A 26,964-nucleotide genomic window follows, 5' to 3' on the forward strand; every position below is an offset into this window, starting at 1 on the left:
TTGCTTAGGCCTGCAGAGCTTTTGTATGGCAAAGGACATAGCTAGTAAATTAATTAGGAAGCCTACAGAGTGGGAGAAAATCTTCACCAACCAAACAACGGACAAAGGACTTATATCTAAAATATATCAACAACTCAAAAAATTGAATCACTCCAAAACTAACCTCCAACGTAACAACCATCCCATTAAAAATGGGCCAAAGACTTAAAGAGAGTCTTCTCTGAAGAAGAAACAAAAATGGCCTATAGACACATGAAGAAATGCTCAACATCTCAGGTCATAAAAGAAATGCAAATCAAAACAACTCTAAGATTCCACCTCACTCCAGTTAGAATGGCCATGATCAGGAAAATGAATAATAACAGATGCTGGAGGGGATGTGGCCAGGAGGGATCACTACTACACTGTTGGGAGTGCAAACTCATTCAACCACTATGGAAAGCAGTGTGGCAGTGCCTCAAAAGGCTAAACATAGAACTCCCCTATGATCCAGCAATTCCACTACTTGGCATTTACCCAACCACCCAGAAACAAGGACATACTAAACCCACTAGCACAACAATGTTCATTGCAGCACTATTCACCATAGCAAAGATATGGAACCAACCTATATGTCCCTCAGTTGATGAGTGGATCAACAAGTTGTGGTATTTGTACACAATGGAATTCTATGTTGCTGTCAGAATGACATCGCCCCATTTGTTAGGAAATGGAAAGACGCAGAAAAAATCATATTAAGTGAAGTAAGCCAGACTCAAGGGAACTTAGACTCAATGGTTTCCCTCATTCGTCATAATCAGTAGAAACCTTGGGCTCTACTAGCAGAGATCTGCAAAAGAGCACAATCTTGATACATAAGGCCATATAATGTGAAGCTAATTGAAAGGACCTCCAGGATATTGAAACAAAAGCCATATAATGAATGATTGTTGTCCTTAATGTACTATGTTGTCTCTCATCTCCTTTGCTGTCCCTTGGCTATCTCATATTGTTATAGTATCTCACTTTGTTATCTGATATATTGAATTTATTTGTATTTGGATATTTGAAATTTGATAGAGAAGGGGGGAAAACCAAGATGGGTGGGAGGTGTTGGGGGGGAGGGAAATGGGTACCAAGACATGTGAAAGGGTATCAATGTATGTCAATTAATGCACCTTGTATCTGGCAAATATCATGTAACCCTTTTACTAATTACAATTAAAAAAGGAGTTGAGGGCATGGCTTAAGTGATATAATCTTACCTAGCAGGCAGAGGCCCTATGTTCAATCATTTGTTTCACAAAATTCAAGTAAGAGTATTGCTTTGAGGGAGGAAAAGCCACCGTGGGTACATAGAAACTGAATTGATTTACATTCTTTTTTTTCTCTAAGAAAAATTATATTCTTATTTAAACTGGCAAAAAAATATAATAAAATAAATTTTATAAAGCAAAGAGATTTATAAAACACCATATGCCTAGGTGATTATAAATCAAGAAGCAGGAACTATGAAATTATTTAATATCCGAATTGTTTGAGAACAGCAATAATTAAGGTATGTTCTTCTAATAAATAATATCAAAATCATGTACCATATCACTTTTTAAAACTCATAAAGAAATATAGCCTTTGGCTAATCAGTAAAAATTATGTAGTGTACCAACCTGAGAGTTTCAATTGAATAGCAAAAACTAATAATAGAAAATAAAGAAACATAGATAGACATACAGATCGATCAATAGATAGATAGATAGTACATGCGTACATACGTAGGCAGGTACATAGATGGATGATGATAGGTAGATTGATTGAAGATAGATACCCAAAATACTAAGGATAAATGGTTGGGTGGATGATAGATAGATAGATAGATAGATAGATAGATAGATAGATAGATAGATAGCAATAAGTAGAAGATAGTCAGATGGGGGTGGTAGGAGCCTAGCCTAGTGGTATAGTACTAGCCTAGCCTGCACGAACACCTGGATTCAATACCTCGGTACCACATACACAGAAAAAGCTGAAATTGGTGTTATAGTTCAAGTGGCAGAGCGCTAGACTTGAGCAAAAAGTGTCCAAGAACAATGCCCAGGCCCTGAGTTCAAGCCCCAGGACTGGCAAAAAAATAATAAATTAAACGTAGAAGATAGAAGATTCATACATACATCATATTCTTAGTTTTAGATCCATAACACACATCTATGTGTGCAAGTGTGTGTCTGTGTGTCTGTGTGTCTGTGTGTGTGCCAGTACTGGAGCTTGAAATCAGAGCCTAAGTTCTGTCTGTTAGCTTTTTCACCCAAGGATGGTGCTTCACTCTTGAGCCATAGCTCCACTTTAGGCTTTATGTTAGTTAGTTGTAAATAAGAGCCTCATGATCCTCTCTACCTGAGCTGGCTTTGTACTCAGATCCCAGTCTCCTGAATAACTATGATTACAAATATGAACCCCAATACCTAGCTTTCAATGTACTTTCAAGGAAGTCAATTCATTAGTATTAAGTCTTTAAGAAATGTCTAGTATGAGGATGTCTTTTAAAAGAAACCAGACTAAGGGACAGCAAAGTGATGAGAGATAACATAGTACATTAAGGACAACAATCACACATCATATGGCTTTTGTTTCTATATCCTGGAGGTCTTTCATTTAGCATCATACTATATGGCCTTATGTATCTAGGTTTTGCTCTATTGTAAATCTCTGATAGGAGAGTCCAAAGTTTCTACTGATTATGACAAATGAGGGAAACCATTGAGCCTATGTTCCTTTGAGTCTGGCTTACTTCACTTAATATGATTTTTTCTAAGCCTTTCCATTTCCTTAAAAATGGGGGGATGTCATTCTTTCTGATAGCAGCATAGAATTCCATTGTGTATAAATAAAACAGGTAGGATTGTACCACTTCAACCACATATTCCTCCTTTCTTTTTGCTAGTGAATTAGGAATATATCTCCTGCGTAGCTAAGATTCCATTGTAGTCAAAAGCACCAGCTCAACATGCCTTAATATTCTATTTTCATTTTTCATTTCCTGGTAGTTTAAAGAAAATAATTGATAAAGCTAAACACTTCAAAAAACTCCATTTGTATGCTCCACTTTTCCTTCATCTTTGCCAAGAAATTGGACAATATTTTCCATTATTTTGAATTCTTATGTTTTAATATTACCAATTTGATATGCTCATAAATCCAGTCTTTTTATATTATTTTCTAATACCAAACTTGACATTTAAACAATATCACTCCACTCCTCCCACTCTTACTTGTGGAAAACGGTAGAGGTCCAAATGTGTCCCAACTTGAGAAGTTGTTAATCTCAATGGCATTGTAACTGCTAGTAGAGATTTGATCTCTCTCTCTCTCTCATATAGGAGTAGTTTGGAATATTATAGTTCCCCAAGAGGCTGTTGAAGAGATTTTTAAATGCTTTCCAACCTCACACTGAACATTACATACATCAAACCCCAGACTCAAGTTATGTAAAGATTAGGGTTTTCATTGATCTCTTCATAGCAAAATTCAAGGCCAAAGCGAATTGGTAGTTATTAAAGATAAATCTGTGAACAGAGCACGGAAATTTAGAAGTACTTCAAATAAAGATACATCTGTGAACAGAGTATAGAAATTTAGGAGTACTTCCAAGCCCATGATTTTGATGGATTGAATGCTTGCTCCTTTGCCAATGAGTATATATAAACATTAACCACAATGGGAATGGAACATTAATGCAATGTATACAGGATTATATAAGGACTTGAAGAGAATTTTTCATGAATGAGATTCAGAAACTTATTTCAGCAGAGAAAGTGCTCTATTAACAGATGCCCACCCACAAAACCTGTCATCCATTAACAATAGAGTGGGCTTTCAGCAGATACCACATGTTCTATGACCATTATCTTGGAATCACTAACTCTACCTGTGTGAAAAATCTTGTTTTGAGACACTCCAGTTTATGTTATGATGACATGAAGCCTATAAAAATGAAGAGATATGAACTAAGCTGGATTTGCATGCTAGACGCAAGGTATTCAAGTGCTGTTCCTCTGTTGTAGACGTTAAGGAGTATGTATTTCTGACATAGTATTTAATTTTTAATTAAACACCTGCAACATCACGTGAAGAAATAGCCTTGTAAGGAGAGAACTTGCAGATTAGTACCTCAAAGCATCCCATAGAGGCACTATGAGTTTACATTTTCATTGCTTATTTACATGTCGGTAAAGATTGTCATGCAAATACCATGAAAACTAGAGGCTTCTCATTTCAGTAATAACATTACTAATATATTCATAGGTAGATAATTTACATTCCAACTAGTCATTTATGCACATTTGTATCTGGAATTATCTCTATAAAATGAACCAGTCAGTGTTCATGCTAATGTTCTGGATCACAGAGCTTGATTCTGAAAATCATTGCTTAATTTCTTTAATATAAAATCTATGAAGGAGAAGGTAAATTTAGAAAGTAAATTTTTTCCAAATGTACTGAGCATTTCTATGGAAAAAATCACAATGGAACCCTTTCAAAGTATAATTTGTACTAAGTCACAAACTAATAGAAATTAAAAAAAGAATTGCAGCTGTTTTGATGGTAAAAATTACAAATTTGGGATACCTCAAGAAATTAAAACTATTTGTTCCTGTAATCATAGCTGACCAAGAGGATAATATCTAAAGAGCCTCTATGAAGACAAGCTGGAGCAGTAAATTCCATGACACTCTTATATGCAGTTTACCAATCATAAGCCAGAAGTTGAGGGGTGGATCAAGTGAAATGAGAGAGAAAAAAATGATGTGTGACAAGGTAAAAACATGGCCATAAATACAATCAAAGTACATAGCATCTAAGGTTGTACAATATGAATCAGTTAGGTGGCAAAAGTACCCTATTGTATAACAATTAAGAAAAAAATTTGTGTAAAATTAGCACTGCTCAATGGCATTTGGTGCAGAAAACCTATTGAATAGGTTAGCTGTATAGAGTTGACTTCACTGGTGTATACGTACATAGAAGGGCCTCCAATACTGTCAAATACAGTTCCCTCTTAAATACACTTCAGACCAAACAACTGAATACAGAGCCTAAGACCAAACCTCAGTCTGGGTCAGGCACATCCTTTGCTGCCGGCACTCCATACAGACAATAAAAAAACACTCATATTTACAGGTCATTTAAAATAAAAATATATGACATCTGACTCACATAAAACAAAATATAATTCTGACATATTGAATTATACCTAAAAGACCAAAACAAGAATATTTATAGAAAATGAAAATGAAGAAAATAAAATTTCATTCAAAATGTGTTTCTATTCTTATTTAGGATCTACATTTATCTCCTTTGCAAAATATTTGAACTTTGCTATATTTGTGCTTAGCACAAGGTTGGATTTTCAGACTCAAATTAGAAAATTTCATCAATCATGCTCATTCCCTTACCTGCCCACAACAGTGAACTCTTAATTTGGGGACTACAGATGTTCAGTAGAATATAATTCCTCTCATTTAAAACTTCTTTAAGTTTATGGTGGTCATGGCTATACAAAATGTGAATATACTTATCACCTGAAAGCTGTACACATTTTCTACATTGTTCAAATTTTATGGATTTTATCACAATAAAAAACACTGTCCTTAAATATAACAACCCAAATGCATATGTTTTTTAAATTTAACAAAATAAATCTTAATATTTTGCATATAGTTTTTTTTCTTTTCTTCTTTAGATATAATCTGTGTAGCTCAGACCGCTCTTGAACCCCTAATTCTTCTGCCTAAACCTCCCTAGTGCTAAGATTACAGTTGTATATCACTATTTATACCTACAAGGTCATCTTCAGTGAACAAGAACTGCCATGTCTATAAGCACTTGAGAGTTAATTTTATCATTTACTGCAACATAAATGTAAGAAAGAGGTGGGGATATAAACCTCAGGAAAAAAATCTAGGAAGGTACCCAGCCTTGACTCATATTATATAAGAACCTAAAGAACAGAAAACATTTAAGATAATTTTTATAACTTGAAAAATTTTACCACTAAAGTACAATGCTTTAGTTAAAAAACAGAAAAAACTAAACATCTACTACAACACGTATCACTAATATAGGCTTTCTTAAATCTCCATGGATCCCTAAAATTTGTCATAGTTTATATAAAGCTGTTTATCATATTAGTAACCAAATTAACTATACAACATAGAATATATTAAGGGGTTGTTTCCAAATGTAAAAAATCATAATAGTCATGAATTTCTTAGTCGTTTTGTTTTCAAATTTATACAACTGATGCCTTTCCCATAAAACTCATCTATTTTCCTATTTATTCAAAGTTTTATCATCTGTATTTAAGTCTCTTGATTCTCCATGCTTCCAGACAAAAAAATCTTCAATCTGAAGTCCATATCTTTCTAGAGCTTCACACAATTTCACAGGAGGCTCTAAGTAATGCTCATTTGCTAAAGCAAAAGTTCCCCAGTGAATTCCCACAGATTTCTTGGCTTGAACATCAATGTGAATCCTTACAGCATCCTCTGGATTGACATGTTGGTATTTCATAAATCACCTCAACTCATTCCCAAATCTCTCATTCAGGGCGAGGACAGTTCTGTAGTCCAGGTGGTCATAATGGTTGTGACTGATAAGGACTGCATCGATTGAGAGGAGTTCATTTATCGTGCATGGAGGACGATGAAATCGCTTTGGACCCATGTACTGTGATGGAGAAGCACGAGAACTAAAGATAGGATCTGTAAGAAATATGAGCTCATCCATTTCCACCATCAGTGTCGCATGTCCCAGCCATGTGACTTGTAAGCCAGCCTCCCTCATTCCTGCTTCTTCAGGGTCATTCACAAAATATGGTTTAAGTACTGGGAGCTCTTTGTCAAGTTCCTCTTTGGAACCTGGAACACTGCTGTGATCTTTCTCCATTATTACCCATCTAAGAATATTCGGAATAGAGATATTTTTCCATGTTGGCCATGGGTTAACAAACCGCCCATCCTTTCCTTTCTTCAATTTAGTTACATCTTCTAGTCTTCCCCTGGTGCTGATCCTGGGGATTAAACTCAGGGCCTAGGTTGCTGTCCCTGAGCTTTTTTTGCTCAAGGCTAGCACTCTTATCTCTTGAGCCACAGTGCCACTTCAGGCTTTTCTATTAAAGCACTACTGAGGAATGAAACCCAGGGCTTCATGCATGCTAGGCAAGCACTCTACCACCAAGCTACATTTCCAGCCCTAGGCAGCATTTTTGTATAAGATTGGAAACTCATCTATCTTGCTAACCATTTCTTCTCCATGAATGACCTAACCATTAGTTTTATAGTTACATCTACTGTTTAAGCGAAGAATTTTGAAGCACTTTAAATAGTGCATTGTAGTTCCATTTAGTCTAGCCTCCTTAGTTCAAAGCTTCATGATCTTTAAGAAGTATATCAAACTTTATATTGCTTATCATAACCACCCTACAGTGACTATATTCTGAAGGGTTTAAGAGTTTGAAACATTTTTCTCTCAATGCAGTCTAGTACATTATAACATATACATTATATATATATATATATATTTGGAACTGGGATTTTAACTCATGTCCTTGTATTTACAAGGCAACTGATCTACTCCTGGAGCTACACTCCTATACCTACATTGTAATACCTGTTAATTCCATGTTCCTTTTTGATTAGTGAACACCCTGAGGAACATTTTGATCTGCCTTATTGTCTAAAGAGTCCATCAATTCAGTCACACCAAATAGTGACATACGTGGAACAGAACTATTGTTTTCTTTCTTCATGAATTCTTCCCCCTTTCACTATGAGCAAGTCTGTTTATTTTTTCAGACTAGTGGTAGAGGAGAAAATATGCGTTTCAGATTCTATGAGACTGACAAGCTGACCATTGCGCTAAGAGGACAGAAGAGTTTCAGATTCTCATACATGAAGACAAATCTTGGTTTTTAATATGTGACATACTGAACATGTATTTTCATTGAATGTGCCTTTTGAGGAATAACCCAAATGCTGTGTTACCAACCCAAATAAGGGATCATTCTTAACCATTATATTATAGTGTTACTGAAGCCCAATGGAATTTTCTACATTAATATGCTTTCAAAGTTTATTTCTGTATCAGAATAACTCAGAACATCCTTTTTTTTGTTCAAAGTTTGTGACTGCCTATGCAAAGTGTTATATCCTTGTATTCACAATTGAAATCGAAATTGCTCTTTCTTAAGGCTTTTCCTTAAGTATGTAAGTAGTAATGTTTCTGCTTGCACATTGATTTACTAAATGCTAACCACAGTAGGGATTATGAACTTTGTATTATAGACCCTAACTGAATTCAGAGTACATCAAACTGTCATCATAGCTTATGGGATAAAAAAGATAACAGCATGTTGTAATTTTAAAGTATGGATGAAATCTAATAAAGTAATACCAATGAAAAGGAGAAATATTAAAAAAAACAACAAAAAAGAAAAAAATTTGGAGCATCAAGGGATGTAGAGTTGAGTCAAATCTCTAACTTACCAATTTCTATTTGCAGCAATACACGTATCTATATGAATAACTTCATGATAATTGGATAAAAGTCTCACGGATTTTTATGTTGGTGCTTGCTTCAGACCTTGGTCCTCAAATACCAGCCTAGAGCATAGTGAAGTATACACGGTCATGAGGCACCAGACTACAGTAAAATTTTTATTAATATACTCACAATACAAGTTACCAAAGAGATCTTCTCAGACCACTTCTCTGTGAGGAAGGAAATGTTTCTGAAGCCTTTTAGTATAGAACTTATGCCACTGACTCTGGTTGGTAGTAATAACATCATTTAATCCCGTGCAATGACAACTTGGATGGAGTGGATAAAGTAATGCTGAAAGTGAGGAGTTTACAGACATAGAAGGGAAGGAAACCAGAGTGCTCTCCTACTAGCAGTCAGAATATTGCCACAAATAGATTCAAAATAAAGCAATGAAAATAAACTGTTTCCAGTGCATAGGGAGTAGGATGTCATGGTAGTACATATTGATAATATCATCTGTGTACCTAGACTTCCCTCACCTGCTTCCCATCTTGAGAATGAAACGGTAAATGGAAATAAAATATTGAGTTAATTATGGCTTGTATGTTCAGCCCTGGTAGCACCACTGTTAATGCCATCTGTTTCCCAAGTGTAAAGAAGGAAAAAACCCAGAAATCATCACATTTCCATCCACATATGCTCAATGTTTCATTGTAGAAAAGCAGCTAGTTCCAGCCAAGGACTTGAAAGGAAGGGGAAGCTGGAGAAGACTGAATGTAAAAATCAAAGGACACATCTGTGAAATATCTGTCCAGCTGAAATTCTGGCTAGAAGTTGCCCACGGTGTCAGGTATGTAAGCTCATATATCTTTGTATAGGTGCACTTTTGCCTTCATATTGACACTGTAGCCCATCTTCAATCAAATCCTTTGGTGAAGCCACAGGCAGAATATGTAAAACTCTTTTATTGGTGTTCTGCAGCTGTGGCTTTGCATCCTGGAGAATACCACGACTTGGAAAACATGTTTGCAGATCTCCTTGTTCATTTCATGTGATATGGATTTCCTCCAATATCACAGTGAGGCCCCAGGAAGGAAATTACCTTTGATAAATTTGGTTCAACATCTGTGACAAGGAACTATTTGCATGAAAAATATTTAGGATGATGCAATTGGATTGCATCACAGAATGCTACATCAGATGCACATCAATGTATGTGAATTAATGCACCTTCTATCTGGCAAATATCATGTACCCCTTCTATTAATTACAATAAAAATATATGAAAAAAAGAAATGGCTGGAAAAAATTCTTTCCTAGGGACATTTCAACCAAAATTATTAGGCCATCATACACAGATGGTCAATTTGCACACCAAATTGCCATAAGATCCACAGATTACTATTTGATTCAAGCTATTGTACAGAGGCCTCCACGAAAGCAGCCATATAGTATTGACTAATTCAGCAATGATACTGATGAAACCAGCAATTTCTTGTCAATCAAGTCATTGTCATAAATGTGTTGTATGTTTCTATTAAGAAATTTCTCCTCCAAACTGTGCCAGAGCCAGCTGGCATCAAGGCAGAATTCCTGATTTATGGGGTGAGGATGAGAAGAAAAACACAAGAAACAGATGAGGTCAGGAGGTCTACAGCTTAGACTGGAGCCTAAAGAGACTGCAGATTTATACTGTAACACCATTTATTTTTTATTCTAGTCTTAAATACTATCTTAGAATCAGGAAACATCCAGGGGTTACTTTCATACAAAAGAACAAGCAAGTTTCATTCATAGCACCCCAGCAAGAAGCAATAAAGACAAAGTTTACAACACTGTTGACACAGCTCAAAGTTCGTAAGCATGGTGTCATTCATTATGATACATGTTGTTTTTCATGACAGCTCATCTCCTTGTGTGCTTAGCTCTAATCAGTAGTGCAAGTGCAAGCTCAGTCTGACTCCACACTCAGCCCCCCAAAAAACTGGTAACTTATACTGAACTTTCTACACAAACAAATCGGTATTTTTCATGATGTACTTGTCTGAGAACATGTGATAATTGAATAAAATATTCTCTATTACAAGCCTTAATATTACATCTATGTTTCTACCTGTCAAAATATATTAGACACATTTTCAATGCAGACGCCTCAATGGCCCTTGAAAACAGATTTACTTCAGAATTGTAACCCCATTCTGTACTTTCTAATGAGAAATCCATTCTATTGTAATAGCCTGTTCATTATATTTTATAGGATCTTTTTTCTCATATATTTTTATAGTAATTAATAGAAGGGTTACATTATATTCGCCAGATAGAAGGTACATTAGTTCACATACATTGATCTTTTTTTAGAGTCACAAATATTTATGTCTCTGCAGTTGTGTTTATATTTCTAATACTTTGTCCATAGCATTGGTGATGGAAATATTGAGTCACTGCTCTTGTATTATTTGGATCTAATAGTCAAATATTAAGGACACCATGTGCCTTTTGTTCTTTGGTCTTGACTTACCTCACTCAACATGATTCACTCTAGATTCACCCACATCCCTGCAAATGCCAATATTTTATCTTGTCTGTTGGTTATGTAGTATTCCATTATATACATATATTACATTTTTTATCCATTCATCTGCAGTAGAGCATCTGGATGGTTTCTATTTCTTGGCTATTATGAATAGTGCAGAGATGAACATAACTGAGCAGGTGTCCTTATCATATCCTGAGTTATGATGGTCAGGACAGAAAAGAGAGACTTCTCAAAAGAAGAGGTTAAAATGGCAGAAAGCATATGAGAAAATTCTCATCATCCATGGTCATAAAGGAATTGCAAATAACAACAACCCTAAGATACCATCTTACCCCAACAAGAATTGCCAATATTTGGAACTTAGACAATGACAGATGCTTGCAGCATTGTGGAGATAAAGGAACCCTACTGCACTGCTGGTGGGATTGTAAGCTAATTCAGCCACTCTGGAAAGCAGTGTGGAGGTTTCTTATAGGATATTTTTATCACTTAAAATTTTAAAAATTCATTACTGTAAGTTAACCATACAAAGAGCTTATACAGGAAAAAATACATATATATGTGCAATGGGCCTCATTCCCACAAGTTAGTGGTCATGCTTAATATCATAAAGCTCTTTATACTTCCTTGTACAACCTACTTGAATCATGTGTAATTGTTCCTTTTCCCTTAATCTTGGCAGCATGTATTATTAGACTTCCTGAAACACATCATGATCAGAGTGAGAAAAAAATTCGATGTCAAGTAGGAGAAGATGATGGAAAGAGAGCAAGGAAGAAATTATGTCTCCAATTAGCAACTAGTATCTCTCCATAGAAGAGTTTTAGGTTCGCCTTAGGCATTCCAGTCTAAGGAGTCACATCAAGGAAGCTATAATGATAAGAGATCTTCTCCAAAGAAAAGGTGAGCTAAGTCAGAGGTGGCAACAGTAGCAGAGTCAGCCCAGCCTGTGGGCTTTGCATGAATTTAAGTGGGTGGAATAGGAGCCCACTGCTCAGTCAGCTACAGTCCAACATAGAAACAGTTCAAATGTCCTGTGAGGACTAGTTCTACAGATCATTGAGGTCTCTGTGAATCATGTGTATTCACCTGATCAAGGGTTTTATCTTCCAAGTCTGCTCTCCTACAATTCTCCACCCACTTCTGGCATCTATCCTGGTCCTGTGGGAACCTGAAAAAAGGCAAGTCGGACTGCATGTTCTTCCTCGAACAGTTGGGGGCCCTCCCCAAAATTCAGCATTGTTGCTGGCCTGCTGCCAGCCTTGCTCTCCCCTCCCCACCACCTCGGGGTCATTGGCCAGGTGGCCAATGGTCGGGTATGGGAGCCAGGACGGCTGGGGGGCGAGCAACCAACTGTATGGATGAGCTTTGGTCTCCCTTTTCTTCTGGTTAAATTCATACTGAAGGAACAGCTGAAGCCCACATGCTAGGCCAACGTTGTCAGGGTTACTTCCCTGACTCAGCTCACCTATTCTGTGGCTTATATCTGGAGAATTAAATCTTACTTGGTGTGAGTTCCTAGATGTGTAAATCCTGTGGGGACACTAAAACTCTTCTTCTGTGGAGAGAGTTTTACTTTTCCCTATTCTCTTTTGGCCATCATCTCCTACTCAGCATTGAAATTTGTTTTGCTAGCCTTGCAGCTTGAACTCAGAGCATTATCCTTGAGGTTTTCCAAAGCTAGGATTGCACTGTTGTATCTGTGAGTCTGATTTACCAATCATAATAAAAAAGTTCCTAGTCTTTCCATTTAATTATAAAATTTGAAAAGTATTTTTGATAGAAACAGAAATCTATTGTGTATATATAATATACATAGCCACCACACTACTATCTGGTTTTTTTGTTTCCATTGAAATGTCCAGATTGAGGTATCCTCAAAGAACACCAGGAGACCACCACAGATGCAAAAAGCAAAAGGGTCTTTATTGCAGGGCAAGCTCCAGCCTGGATTCACACCAGCACATCCTAAAGTAGCGGGGCCATCTGGGAGTGAATCCCAAAAGGCGTGGGGAAGTGGTTTTTATTCACGACGGTAGGAGGTTAGGGGAGGTCCCTTTATAGTACACCCTGGATGGACAGAATTTGAACAAAAAGATCGTTTGTGTTTTGATTGGTTCTGAAGTCTTCCCCAAATTCTCTGCCCATATTCTCTGCCTTTCTGTGGTTATTGTTGGGGGACCTAATATTATGGTATGGCAGAGGACTCTCAGGAAACTGCAACTCATTGGCAGGGAGCAAAACTTAGCCTTGGGCCTAGTTCTTTGTTCTTTTTCAGCACATTTACACCCTATCATGCCAACACTTTTAGCAGCTATGTTGCTTTACAGGAAATCTAGATGGATTAAAATAATTTATCCTGGTCCCTCACCGTTGCACCAAGGACTCAAAACCAGGGCTTTGTGCATACTAGGTAAGCACTCTACCACTATGTCACCCTCCGATCCCGCAACACTTTCTTTTATCTCACTCCAGTGACAATCTCTATCAAGAAGACTAAGAATATATGCTGCCAAAAATAAAGGTAAAGGGGAAACCAACACATGATTAATACAAGATAATGCCTGTGACAATGTAGTGAGTATGGAGTTCACAAAATCATTTAAAAGGGAGGCCTGAACATCTTCTAAATCTTCAAAGATGAATATTCCTCTTTGCTCTTCACAATTTCACAGGTGAGTAGGAGACACCATATAATGATGTGAATTCAAGGAAGCTCCACTGGGCTGACCAATAACATTTACTTTCTCTTTTAATTTATAATATATTTTATTGCAATTAATAGAATGATTACATTATATTCACCAGATAGAAGGTGCATTACTTAACAATCATTTACTTTCTACTAACAAGTAGTTCACCAGGCTAGAGACTAAGGCTATAACTCATAAGACTTTTGTGATCATGTGACATTCTTATGATCACAGAATTCAATTTACTGACTGGATTACATGCATAAAATATGATGCTTAATCATCCAGTTTCTTTAAAACAAAGGATCTTTTGGCATGTTAGTTAAAATTCTATAAAGTTACAGATATATATCATATTTCCATCAGCGTCCTAACTCTGTCTGCAGTCAAAGTTGTAGTCCTGGATTCAGGAAATCCCTTCAGGTGGGAAAAGCTGCCTGTTGCTTTGATTGCACACCTTTCTCAGAAGATGATATTGCTAATGAGACAGGTAAGTTCATGACTGAGGGAGAAATTTATACTCTCTCCTACACTCTCCCAATACATAGAGTTCAATGGAAGATATTTTGTATTAGTATTTCAGAATCAAATTCTTCCTTTCATCAGTTAACAATCTAGTTGCAACAAAGATGACAAAGCTTCTTGAAGAATGAAACAAATAGGGTTAATTTTCTGTTCTTCTGTATGCATGTTTATTCAGGTTGTCAGTGATACAAGTTAAACTGCTATCATATTTTGAGCAATACTTTGATAAGTACAATGTCTTCAAAGTTGTATTTAAGACACAAAATAAGGCTGGGCACCAGTGGCTCATGCCTGTAATCCTAGCTACTCAGCAGGTTGAGATCTGAGGATTACAGATCAAAGCTAGCTCAGGCACCAAAATCCTTGAGACTCTTGAGACTCTTATCTCCAATTAACACCCAGAAAACCAGAAATGGCACTGTGGCTCAAGGGGTAGAGCAATACCTTTGAGCTGAAGAGCTCAGGGACAGCACCTAGGCCCAGAGTTCAAGTCCCACGACCAACACCCAATATGTTCTATACACATATACATTTATATGTATATATGTATATATATGTGTGTGTGTGTACATAGTATGTATACGCACACACACACACACACACACACACTTTCACTTCTTTATTTACTTGTATTCACAACTGTTCTTGTAATAGAGCAAGTGCTGTAAGTTGTCTTTGGGGTAAGAAGAAAAAAGTGTTGTACATAGCATAATTTTACCAGTTCAAACTGTGATTTTATTCTCTGTTCTCCACCACCTAACAGAGGCATAGGAGAGGCAAATCTAAAACTTCAAGAAAAGGTCGCTACACTTATATTTCAAAGAGACAGAGAGGGAAGTGAAAGCTATACTATCCAAGATTTTGAATTAAGTATTTGAATTGTACATTCAGGAATATTATGACATCATGGATAGGTGCTGAAAACAATTGTGAAGGTATGAAAAAGTGACAACAAATAGTGTGTGATAGTCACAGCAAGCAAAAAATGTTTCAATCAGAATGAAAGTAAGAGAATGTGAGCAGGACTGAGGGAACATGGTGAAGACATAAAAATAATTTTGTACTAAAAATAACATGTACTACATGTCTGGTAGTACTTGGTGATATTTACTTCATGCCAGTAAGTATTGACATTTTGGAATTATTTCTATATAGAGAGATCCTTATTTCCTTTTACATCCTGGGAAGTGACTAATGCTTAATTTTTCACCAGATATGGAGCACTGTGTGAAGTGCCCAGATCATCAGTATGCCAACACAGAGAGAAACTAATGCCTCCCAAGAGCTGAAACTTTCTTGGATTTTAGAGAACCACTTGGGATGGTCTTGGCCTGCATGGCTCTTGGTTTATCTACACTCACAGCGGTTGTTCTTGGGGTCTTTCTGAATTATCAAAATACCCCCATTGTCAAGGCTAATAACCAGATTCTCAGCTACATCCTTCTCATCTGCCTCATCGTCAGTTTTCTCTGTTCCTTGCTTTTTATTGGTCATCCCAACACAGTCACCTGCATTCTACAGCAAGTCACATTTGGACTTGTGTTCACTATAGCTGTTTCCTCGGTCTTGGCCAAAACTGTAACTGTAGTTCTGGCCTTCAAGGTCACTTCTCCAGAGAGATGGATGAGGCGGCTGCCAGTATCTGGAGCTTCTAATTTCATCATTCCCATCAGCACCCTGATCCAGATGACTCTCTGTGGAATTTGGCTGGGAACCTCTCCTCCATTCATTGATATAGATGCACACTCTGAACATGGTCACGTCATCATCCTGTGTAACACAGGCTCCCTCATTCTTTGTGATACCTGGGCTTCCTGGCCCTGATCAGTTTCATTGTGGCTTTCCAGGCCAGGAACCTCCCTGACACCTTCAATGAAGCCAAGTTCCTGACATTCAGCATGTTACTGTTCTGTAGTGTCTGGCTCACTTTTCTGCCTGTTTATAACAGTACCAAGGGGAAGTTAATGGTTGCTACAGAGGTGTTCTCAATATTGACATCTAGTGCTGGGCTACTGGGCTGCATCTTTGTCCCCAAGTCCTATATTATCTTGTTAAGGCCAGATAGAAATTTTCTGCCTGGCTTCCAGGACAGAACACAAACTGGGAGAAATAAACTCTCTTAAGATGAAACCTAAATGTTTTATCAGCTGGATTCCTTTTTTACATCAGGGTATTAGTCTATATTGTTGGAATCACTCAATGAATAACTCTCACTAAGTTCTCTAGTAATATTTCAGTCACAAATTGAAGCCAGAGGCAGGTAAAATTTAATTTTACGTGTATATATATGTACATATGTATGTATGTATATATATACAATCTTTCTATATACTTTCCACTTAGTCCATCATCTACTTGAGTATATTTTCAATGTTCTCTTCTTTTCCTATAGTTGCTTTCTTAATAATTTGCCTAAAATTTATTTTTTGATGTCAGTTCTGCCACTTCAACTGAAATCCTGCAAATCAACTCTGGGTCCTGTGCTCCACACTAGTTCTTTAGCACTTGAGTCACACTTTCTCATTTGGTTCTTTGTTGGTTAAGTAAAAGTAATATTCACAGTGACTTTCCTCATCAATTTGGCTTCAAACCATGATTACTATATCTCAGTTTCCTGAGTAGCTAATACAATGAATATTTTTCCAAATTTTACAGAGATCACTGTCCTCACATCACTATACTGTTTAATTCTCAATAAAATTCTTTAATATTTTCCTCATAACCAATTTCCATGTTTCTGCATGCTAGTTAGAGTGTACTTTGTTTAGCAACGGTTTATATCTAATCTTATTTTTTCATGTATTTTTATTGTAATTAATTAGAAGGATTACATTATATTCACCAGATAGAAGGTGCATTACTTCACATACATTGACACCCTTTCTCATGCCTTGGTCCCTATTTCCCTCCCCCCACCCCTGCCTATCATCTTTTTTTCCTCCCTTCCCTATCTGACTTCAAATAACCAAATAGGCATATATACAATATATCAGATAACAAAGTAAAATACTGTAACAATATGAGATAACCAAGGGACAGCAAAAGAGATGAGAGATAACATAGTACTTTAAAGACAACAAACACTCATAATATGGCTTTTCTTTCTATATCCTGGAGGCCCATTCATTTAGCTTCATTCTATATGGCCTTAAGTATCTAGGTTTTGTTCTATTGTAAATCTCTGATAGGAGAGTCCAAGGTTTCTACTGATTATGACAAATGAGGGAAACCATTGAGCCTATGTTCCTTTGAATCTGGCTCACTTCACTTAATATGATTTTTTCTAAGCCTTTCCCTTTCCTTACAAATGGGGCAATGTTATTCTTTCTGACAGCAGCATAGAATTCCATTGTGTATAAATATCACATCTTGTTGATCCACTCATCAACTAAGGTCTAGTCTCAATTTTTTTGCAATATTCTTCAATATGATTAGTTTCCATTTGCCTCCCCTCAGCTTTACTTTCATCTACTTTCTTTCTCTTCCCTCTATGCTTTCTCTGTATGATTTTTAGAATTTCAACCATGGGTTGTCTATGCTACAAAATACACTTCAATTGTGTCTCTCAATTTATTGGATTTATAGAGTAATAGCAAAGGAAAGACTAGATGGAAAATAGCTTGTTTATGGATCTATATACTTTTCAATCTATTCTGGTTTAATCAACTTAAAATATTACACTGTCCTTGGGCTTTCTCAAGGCTAGCACTCTACCACTTGAGCCACAAGACCACTTACAGCTTTTTCTTCATATGTGGCATCAAGAAATCAAACCTAGGGCTTTTTCTATGTATGTGGCATCAAGTAATTGAACCTAGGGCACTCTATCACTAAGCCATGATCATGGCCTTAAGCAAATATTTCTAAGTCATTATTATTTTTATCAGTTCCTATGGAAGTTCATATTCTACCTTCTTGATTTTAATAATTTCATAAGTATGATTGAATTACTATTACTGAATAGAACACTGATTATTATTCAGCATCAATCAGTTACTATTCATCACAACACATGAATTTCCCAGTATTCACTATGCAGATGTGCAATTGCCTGTTGCCACCAAAGTTAGCCAAACCCTGGAAATTCATGCTGAATTTTAACATGAATTTAAAGATGAGAGATAAGAGCCCATAGCCAAGTTAGAAACACTGAGACACAGAGACAACATCTCAGACAGTTTGAAAAAATGAAAAATCATGGTTCCCCACAATAGACATGTTCATTTGATCTTAGAGAACAACATTCTTTGAATTTCACTTCAAAATATTTTCCTTTATTTTTGGTCCTTCTATCCTCTGCCTTTTTTAGTCCATTGGTCCCTGTATGTTTGTCTATGAATTAGACTGTATTTGTATCCATTTGGCTCTATATAATTGGCTGATCATGTTATAATTTTGGTTGAGATTGATTTATGTCTTACAACAGAGTAGTTCTCTGCCTAATATTATATATAATGCCCTTTCCTGAAACACAGTTCCCATATCCAAATGAAACGTAAGGATTATTTAGATAGGGGATATCTGACTATGATTTTAAACATCTGAGTTAAAGTCTGTGGATTGACTGTTAGTTTAAATTATATAAAAGTCATTGAAAATCTAGATGGTACTGATAAAAAATTTGCTGAAATATAAGTTAAATGAAAATATAGAAAGCCTACAAATGGCTATGTGTGACTGTGATTTTTCAAGGAATTCAATAGAAAACTGAATGAATTCTAAGAGGAGAGCCAAATGAATCAATAGTCTTTTTGCTAAATGGCATGAGAGAAGAAATGGAAAATAAAATCAAAGAGATCCCAAAAGTTCAATAAAGAGTGTAAAGCCATCAAAAATAATGTCTGAGAAACAAACACAATAGGAATTCTTGATCAGATGATGTAGAATATAGAGTCTATGGAATCAAAGGCTACATATTATTCAGGAAGAACAAGAAACTCAGAAAAAATATAGGAAGCAAGAAATATTATTTACAAGAATGGAGGACTCAATCACACGATCTAATTGTAGACTAGCACATATTGAATAAAGTCCAAAGAAGGAAGAGTATTTGAGAAATATAACTGAATTCTAGCAGAAAACTTTCCAAATATCCAAAATCATAGGCCTAGTCAGAATAAAGAAGCCCGTAAAACACAAATGCTGAAATGTTCACAAAAAGAGTTTTATTAGCATATAAAATATATATGATATTTTTAAGTCTTTACATTTCTTTATTTTCTATGTAGTATTTCTTGTAGATCAAGTGGGCCACTGAAAGTAAACATCTGTAGATGACACATTTAACTCAACTCTACACCCAATGACATTCTAGCAATGTTTCTCAGTTTTCATATAACATGACACGTGTGCACTTTATCTTGTTGTTATTGGAGTTCCATTCTGCATGTCATTTACTTTGATTATTGTCACTCAAATTTATGTCTGAACATTATTATAGCTTGTCCAACATCCTTTTTTCCTCCCTTGATTTCAATTTCTTCTGTTCATATCCAGATTTCATAGATAGCTGGGGTTTTAGGCATAAGCCACTCTCCCGTCCCGCGGGTTCAGTTATTTGTCAGGCTCAAGCTGGCACCTCCTAAGAGAAGAAAACCAATGGGGGAAAGAGAGAAAGGAGACCAGGCGCATAAAGAAAGACAGAGACAATCTGAGTCGCGTCAAGGTCTCATTTATTGAAAGCAGAGCAGGGTTTATATACCCTGAAATAGGAGGAAGGGGCAGGGTGGAAGGGTCCAGGGTTGGGTCACACTGCCCTTTTGGCCATTGTGCTAATCTCGAAAGCGCATCTTGTGGTCCTTCCAGGAAATCCTTTGAGTAATGGTTTCTGCCAGGTGCTGTTTACTCAGGACTGAGTTATTGCTCAAGGCTACAGGATGTTGAACTGCTCCATTTCATGACCTCAGTCTCCAACAAGCCACCAGCGATTATCACTCTTGGTTATCTTTTCTTCTCAAGGGTCGGGGAAAGGTGTGTCATGATCTTTTTTAATCCCACTGGCTTGAGTTAATATACTCAGAGCTCAACTTCTTGATCATCTAGCAGTGTAGTCATGTCTGACCAGTACAGGTAGTTTAATTTACTGAGGTATTTCCAATTCTCCAATTTTCAATTTTCATATAGCCTCACAAAAACTATTTTCTTTTGGATTTTTAATTTTGTGGAATTAGTATAAACTTTCAAACAAGCACATAGTATATTTGCAATAAACATTTCCTGAATTAGAAATTCTTTTCCCCTTTTTGCCAGTACTGGGTCTTTAACTCAGAGTCTGGGCACAGTCCTTGGTTTTTTCCTCAAGGCCAGTGCTATATCACATGACACAGGACACACAACACCACTTCTGGCTTTTTCTGTGTATATGATACTGGGGAATCCAAACTTGGGCTTTGTGCATGCTAATCTACAATTAGGCCTTGCTCCTGGTCCCTTTATGTATTTTACTACTAAACACATTCTAGTAAAATAATCAAATACCTCTACTGGGTACTATTTTTTCTTTCTTTTTTTTGGTCTATTGGTAATTGTGAATTTGGGTTTGGCTGAATTATATTAAGAAGGTTATTTATTTTTCTTCTTTTTTTACTTTTTTATTGTTGGGGTAGAGTTACAGGTGCATTACTTCTCAAACGTTAATATCCCTCCTCATATTTTTGTCCCCATAACTCCCCCTCCCAATCATCTTCTTTTCTCCCCTTCCCTTTCTTATTTCAAATAATCAAATAAACGTATATACAATATACCAGGTAGCAAAGTCAGATATAGTAAAAATATGAGACACACAACCTGATATTTCCTGGTTGGTTTTAAACTTGTTAGAATAGGAGAATTACACTGACACTCTAATTAACAAGTCCATAGTTAACAAATTCAAAGTATCTCAGACAACATTTTTTTTTGCTTTTAAAAATGAACCTATTTGAAAAGTAGTATTGAATGTTAAAGTTCCATTTTTTAGCCTGGTATTGTTCATGCTAAATTATACTGAATCCAAATTATATTACTCAGAGAGATTAACCCTTTTTTGCCTTTTTGACTCTCCTATAAAGGCTTTTCTAATTTTTAATACATCTCAAGGGGAGATTCTAAGAATGCCAGTTTACATTACCCACATTGCCACCAGGTGTTAGTGACCATTTCTCATATTATGAAAGGAGGAAACAGAAACATTTCTCGGAAATGGATTTAGACACTCATCTAACTAATTGCACTGTATCTTTGATGCTGGTCTGTAAGTCTCGATGTATTGCACCTTTTCTGCCAACTCATCCTCATCCTTGATTTTGTATCTTGGGTGTCATTTTTGGAAATCCAAGACTATTGATGGGCTCCTGTCTCAAAGACATGGAGCAAAAACAATATTTTTAACCCTAAGCTTACAAGAGAAAAACCACATGATGGGATGGTTAACAAAACTAATAAAAGTTGGTACATGTAAGCTAGACAAACTATCTAGGAGAACAATCAGGAAGGAGAGCTTTGCTAAGGCTAATCAACATGGCACATCGGCAATTCATAGAATGACCTATTCCTCACTTCTAGCATTAGGCATAGGAAAAAAGCTCCATAAAAACATCCACTAACATTCTGAAGAAAACTGTGCATACTATCAAATTTTTCTACTCATTTCAAATTATCCATAGTAGTCAAACAATCAAGTTTTTCAAAATTCCATAAGGTAATTTATGATGCAATTGATTTTCTAACAACACAAATAACAATCATTTTTTCTCATTTTTACAAAAGAAAAATTTAAAGACATGAATAAAGAGAAATGACTAAAAAAACAGCCTGAAAAAGTTGAACTTCACCATATGTGCATTAAGAAAATATGTATATGTACAATGAAATTCTACAGACTTCTGTCAGAAAGAATGACATTGCCCTAATTCATATGGAAACTGAAAGATTTGAAAGAAATATATTAAGTGAATTAAAATAGACACAAAGAAACTTGGCTGCATGGTTTTGCACATTTATTATAACATGAAGTTGTCTATTGGCCATGAATGTGGCCTACTGACAGTGTGCTTGGCTAGCCCTTGGTTCTAATTCTTTGGGCAATATACTCAGAAAAATACAGAAACAGTGCTTTAGCTCAGTGGGTAGATTTATAACATTGAGAAAGCTCTAGAATATTGCCCATGCTTGGATCTCCCAAGACTGGCAAAAATAAAAGAATATGCCTATGAATCTACAAGTAAACCCTCTGTAAATTAAAAGACAATTTATTACATGTTCATATGATTAATTAAACAGTAAGCTAAACATTCACACTGAGAATAAGGGATGATATACTTAGGAGATCATCTTAGGGTGCAATATAATTGTATCTGAGATTATATACAATGAAAATTAACATGAGAGTTGATTTGATTTTATTATCAGTAGCTTTCAATTGGTTTTATTTCATTTATTCCTGTACTTTTTGTCTTGTATATGCATTTATATGATTTGGGGAAGAGAAGAGGAAGCACAGAAATGGTTGGCCAAAGGATGAAACAAGTCAACAGTGAAACCCATTACACATTAGGTCATAAACAAGCTATACAACTTTGCAGGGAAGGGAGTGACTGGGGATATACTGGGAGAGATTGAAAGAGTAAATAGCAGTCGTCAAAGGAAATACACACTTTCTAGGGTAAGCACTCTACCTCTCTTTTATCAAACAGATTTACCTGAAGAGATCCACACCATTCAAATTCTAAATAGATAAAACATATTGTACTGAAGAATTGACTACTTGGAAAGGCAAAGGAAATAAAACAGCAAAATAGCAAGTGGATCCTGCTGTGCAGCTGCAGCCCCAGCCCAGCACTGTCAAGCAGCTTCTTAACTACCAAAACCCAAGGCTGTCAGAGAGGTCCAGCAAAACATGCCTGTGACACCATCAAACAAACTTTACAATATTACTCAAGAACTGAAGAAGTCATGCAACACCAGACTAGTGAAAACCAGAGGAGAAGCAGAACTGACCCCAACTCAGAGACTCCAGACAATTAGCATCACCAAGAAATCACCCAAAAGTAGCTTCTCCTGCCACCTTCAGGACCCACCTGGTCCCAGTGGCCATGCACCCTGCCTTGTAGTTGCTGTCACAACCACACTATACCCACAGCAGTCGTAGCGACCTCCCTCCCTCAGCTTCTCCTGTCCTACCAACACTGAATGCTGCCGGTCCCAGGCAAGCTCCACAGCCACCTAGCACAGCTGTCCAACACCCAGAGCTACAAGCGCTTTGTGGTCTTTGCAGACCCTGCTCATCACCTGAGCCCTTGCTGGCCAGACAGCTGTTGTATACATCACCCTCACTGCTGAAGTAGTCCCTCCACTGACCCTGTGAACCGACCTGTGCACAGTAGACCCCGAGCCATCCTTAACAAGTTTCTCTGCTCCAGTACAACTCCAGCTCCATATTTTGTGAGTAACCAATCCCAGAATCCTCCCTAGGGGAACCAGCTCTCTGTCGTGACTCAAAATTTCTAGACCAAAGCTCCCATCTGTAAATAAAGGAGCAAACCCGAAGGGAATACAGACCCAAACTGTATCCCCAAATCTTCTATTGCCAAGTACTGGAACAGATTTCTCTCTCCCCCACACAGACAAGGTAACTACAAATCTGAACTTCCCAGAATCTCCCACCAACAAGCCTGAGAGTGAGATTCAGATTAACAGACACAGTGACCTGTCAAGAGTGTTTCTGAATCCAAGCAAAGTACAGGAAAGCTGAACACTCCAAACCATGTAAGGTGCTACCAAGAGAAATGTTAGAGGATTTCATGGAGACTCAAGTTGCCCTAAACTAGAAACACTGCTCTTCATTATTTGGTATTCCATTTGATTTCCTGCTTTTTAAATTTTTATTTTTTTATTCTTCATTTCATTTGTTTCCTTTTTAAAAATTTATTTATTTATTTATTTATTTATTTATTTATTATTGTAATTAGTAAAAGGGTTACATGATATTTTCCAGGTCTTGGTACCCATTACCCTCTCTCCCACCCCCCATCCATCTTGGTTTTTCCCCCTTCCCTATCAAATTTCAAATAACCAAATACAAATAAATTCAATATATCAGATAACAAAGTGAGATACTGTAACAATATGAGATAACCAAGGGACAGCAAAGGAGATGAGAGATAACAGTACATTAAGGATGACAATCATTGGTTATATGGCTTTTGTTTCAATATCCTGGAGGTCCTTTCAATTAGCTTCATACTATATGGCCTTATGTATCAAGATTTTGCTCTATTGCAGATCTCTGCTAGTAGAGCCCAAGGTTTCTACTGATTATGACGAATGAGGGAAACCATTGAGCTTCATTTCATTTCTTCTTTCTCGATCATTGCTTTTCTTTCAAATTCTAGATGCAAAGGAAGGTGACTACTATAATTTTTCTATTGTCAACCATGATTAACATGTGTAACTTTAAATTAAAATTACAAAATTGAATGGCCAACACTATAGGAATATACATTTTTTAATAAAAATCAAAGATTGTATCATGATTTCACAATGGGATTTGCAGCGAGAAGGTAAAATGTCATGAAAGGCTCAATCCATGAACCTTTCATTTTTCATACCATCATGCAGACAGTTGTAGATTCAGTTTTTATCATGGAAGTTAACCCTTCCAAATTAAAAAAAATACTTTCTCCTTGGTTATCTGGGTTTACTTTTGTTTCTGAGCTCAATTTCATAATGGTTGCTTGAGCAAACATTTTTTTTGAAATGACCATTTCTGAGAAATTAGAAAGTGCATAATGCTGTGTGTATTGTGGCCCAGGCCAACTATGAAATGTTTTTTCAACACACAGCAGAACCAGCAATGAGAAACAGGGTCAGAATGGTGACTTCTCCTCCACAGTTAATACCTTCCATGTTGAAAGGAACACAACATGAAGAAAGATTTTTCTTAAGGAATTTTAAAGGTTATTAGACTATTTTCAGAATTTTTACGAGTCTATGAGAAAGTAGAGGTATTTAAAGTGTTATTAGACATACGATGGCTCTGAGATCTAATCTCAGTGTTCCAGCTACAAGTCTGAACTCTTTCTGTTCTCCAGTATGATAAGGTATCTCATGGGACTTTAGGAACTAATGTGTTGCAGTCCAAAAATGGCCCAGTGAGCTAAATTCATTTCCTCTCTCTATTTGTAGGTTGGCCCAGATACAATGAGTAGAAAAGAAGAAAATATGTGAAAGATTTGAAAATATCTGAAAAAAATTTCTAGAAGGCTACAAGGTGTTTCAGGTATGAAACGGCATGCCAGAACAGCCCTCAGGAGATTGAGAATATGGTGCCAAAAGGCCTAAGCACATACAGACCAAATCCCATTTGGGCCCCCTTGAGCCTTTAATTTTTACCTTCTTTTTAGCTACATATCTTTCCATCTGGCAGTGATGGGCCATGAGGGAATCTAAGGCTGGAAAAAGGTCCCAGTGTGTGAGTTCCCATCAAATCCACATAGTCCATCGTGAGTCACTATACACACAGCCAAGTGAGTCATGAAGGCTGACTGATACTCTGAGGACAGGACAAAAGTGGTTGGGCCCAGGAGACTGGAAAGGAGCTAGAAAAAGATAAGGAGTCCATCTCCTGACCAGTCACCTAGTGAGGTTGGTTTCTAGTGCTGCTGTAGGATTATTCTAGCTAGAGAAACTCTATTCTATTCTAGCTTTCAGTTGCCTCCCACTCCTCTCCAAGTCTTCTCTGCCCACAGTCCTCATTGGAATATTGTTTCCTTCCTGTAATTATTGCCAGGAAGGCAACCACTTGTTGCATTTTGCCTTGATGGTCAGAGGCCTGCTGATGCTTTTCCTATCAAATGTGTCTTTGTTCCAGCTTCTAGCAGAGAGGTGCTAGGGCTCACATCTGTAATCATAGCTAATTGGGAGGCTGACACCTGAGGATGACAGTTCAAAGCCAACTTGAGCAGGAAAGTCTGTGAGGCTCTTACCTCTAATTAGTCACTAGAAAAACAAGATATAGAGCTGTGGCTCAGTGTGGTAGAGTGCTAGCATTGAGCAAAAGAGTTCATCTACAGGGCCGGAAGTTTGGCCTAATGGTAGAGTGCTTGCCTAGCATGAACGAAGACCCAGGTTCGATTCCTCGGTACCACATACATAAAAAACAGAAAAAGCCAAAAGTGGTGATGAGGCTCAAGTGGTAGAGCTCTAGTCGAGAAAAAAACCCAAGAACAGTGCTCGCCCCTGAGCTCAAGCCCAGGACTAGCAAAAAAATATTTGCAAAAAAATAGAGTTCAGCTACAGTGCCCAGGTACTGAGTTCAAGCCACACAGAAAACAAACAATACAAAAAAACACAACCCTATGTTGATATTTTGTTTGGGAGACATGTATAGACTACATAGTTAAGAAATGATAAGAAGGACCAGTGGAAGATGGCGGCGATTCAGGTTAAGTCTTTCTGAGCTCTTGCCAAGATACCAGGTTTAGCACCGAAGCAGAATGTTTATACCGAAAGATCGACTCTAAAAAAGCTTTAGCGGGGCCGGGAGTTTGGCCTAGTGGTAGAGTGCTTGCCTAGCATGCATGAAGACCCGGGTTCTATTCCTTGGTACCACATACATAGAAAAAAGCTGGAAGTGGTGCTGAGTCTCAAGTGGTAGAGCTCTAGCCTTGAGAAAGTCCAAGGACAGTGCTCAGACCCTGAATGCAAGCCCAGGAC

General features: G+C 36.9%; 2 pseudogenes; one reads left to right on the forward strand and one right to left on the reverse strand.

The window, feature by feature from the left end:
* Positions 1-19,132, forward strand: part of LOC150039166 (vomeronasal type-2 receptor 116-like) — a 93,926-nt pseudogene extending 74,794 nt beyond the window's left edge.
* LOC150039168 (N-acyl-phosphatidylethanolamine-hydrolyzing phospholipase D pseudogene) lies at positions 6,307-7,017 on the reverse strand (annotated as a pseudogene).
* Positions 19,133-26,964: the final 7,832 nt, after the last annotated feature.

The sequence above is a fragment of the Megascapheus bottae genome, unplaced genomic scaffold (genome assembly GCF_031878675.1).
Source record: "Megascapheus bottae isolate mThoBot1 unplaced genomic scaffold, mThoBot2.hap1 HAP1_SCAFFOLD_37, whole genome shotgun sequence".
Classification (NCBI taxonomy): domain Eukaryota; kingdom Metazoa; phylum Chordata; class Mammalia; order Rodentia; family Geomyidae; genus Megascapheus; species Megascapheus bottae.